Source organism: Apium graveolens, chromosome 9 (assembly GCF_009905375.1).
Source record: "Apium graveolens cultivar Ventura chromosome 9, ASM990537v1, whole genome shotgun sequence".
Classification (NCBI taxonomy): domain Eukaryota; kingdom Viridiplantae; phylum Streptophyta; class Magnoliopsida; order Apiales; family Apiaceae; genus Apium; species Apium graveolens.
The window spans coordinates 216,723,248-216,724,965 of NC_133655.1; the positions used below are offsets into that span (position 1 = coordinate 216,723,248).

General features: G+C 34.7%; 1 long non-coding RNA gene across 1 annotated transcript; it reads left to right on the forward strand.

Annotated features, from left to right (window-relative positions):
• The first annotated feature begins 979 nt into the window (after positions 1–979).
• LOC141683796 (uncharacterized) lies at positions 980–1,510 on the forward strand. The gene is made up of 3 exons (XR_012560451.1): positions 980–1,105; positions 1,184–1,310; positions 1,405–1,510. It is a non-coding gene; the product is annotated as an uncharacterized LOC141683796 (long non-coding RNA).
• Positions 1,511–1,718: the final 208 nt, after the last annotated feature.

Below are 1,718 nucleotides of genomic sequence, written 5' to 3' on the forward strand. Positions count from 1 at the left end.
TTCTTGTTACGACTCGGATTTATTCTCTCTGTCATTTTTGATTTTGCTTTAAAGTGTTAGAAACAGATATTGGTTCCTAAATTAAATTGTGTGCAGTGGCTTTAATTTAGAGGCTTGAACTCATTTTTCATTTAATTTTATGTCACCAGCCTGGGAAGGGAAATCAACTTTTGGCTGGGATAATATTGGTTTCTTGTTTCGTCACATTTGCCGAGGCACGTGAAATTGCTACAAACAAAGTAAGTTCATCTTTTTTTAAGATGATTGAATTTTATTTTTGTTTACTGTCCTTAATTATTTACACTAGAGTACAGGGGTACTTGCGATATACATCTGTCGTCTACGCACACATGTACTATGTTACTGTACAATCTACATTTTGTTTTGTTAAGTAATCCAATGATTGAAATGAAATTAATTATTTAGTTTAGCGATTTCATCAATTTTATGAATACGGTTACTTTGTAAAGATTAAGGTAATCTTTAATTACATTTGCTACCCAACTATAATGTCCAGTTCTTTCAAATACATTATTTACGAGTACACTACTATATTTACTGCTGATATGTTAGTAATTTCTGTTAAAATTGTTATGAGTAACGCGACTTGAAATTATAAATTGAACTTTAAAAGAAATAGTCTTCCATATATTAATATTTCCACTTATTAAATTGTAGATGTTTATTTATTTGGCTTTACAAAATCATACTTGCTTAGATTTTACATTTATATAATTGTACAAATTTTGCAGGAGACATTTAAAAGTTGTTGGCTGCTTTTTCTATTTATTATTCTCATGGCAGTGGGGGGTAGTGGTAATGGGAGCGCACTGAGTAGGGTCACCAGCAACAGGGGAAGAGGTGGAAGAGGTAGAAATGATACTAGGGGCCTGGGCCAGGGTAGGGGTAATGGAGAAGTTGATCCTGAGAAAGAAAATGATGCACAAGGCAGTGATGAAGAGCATGAAGATGATGATGCTGGACAGAGTGACGGTGTTCTCACATTTGGGAGAGCTCAACGCAGCATTTGTGATGGTGATTACAAAAAGAAGCCACAACTTGGACAACCGAAACTTGGAGTTGTAACCTTTATAAATGGAAAAAAGTAAACATTTCTTTTATAACTTTGTTATTTTCCAACAAATTATAATCTGTTACTTACACAATTTTTTTCATTTAACAGTATTAAAGAGGCTCGTTACAAGAAAACAATTAGAGCGATAGTAAGGAATAACTGGGAGTTTGAAACAGCAAAAGAAAAAGGACGCGCACGAGAGGCTTTTTTAAATAAGTGTATCCAGGAGTTCAAGGTATGCTGCTTATAAATTTTCAGAACTTTTCAATTAATATGACATTTTTATATAATACTCGCTTGTAAAGAATTCTAAAACTTTTTTCCCGAAGGAATACTACGAATATCAGCCAGAATATAAAGTTGATAAAATCAAAGAACTCGAAGGGGATGCTGTTGTGAGAAATCATTTGAAGGCGAATTTGAAATGTTATATGAATGCTTGGAAGACTGATGTAGATAATATGGTTAAAGAGGCCAATGCCAGGGGAGACACAAGCGCAACCCGACGTACGTGCCCCCCTACTACTTATCAGAACCTGCATGGGAGGGTTTATGTGACTACTGGGAGACTGAGACATTCTCCAAGTTGTCGGAAAATGGAAGGGAAAATGTCAAGAAGTCAGATATTAAGCACTCCAGTGGA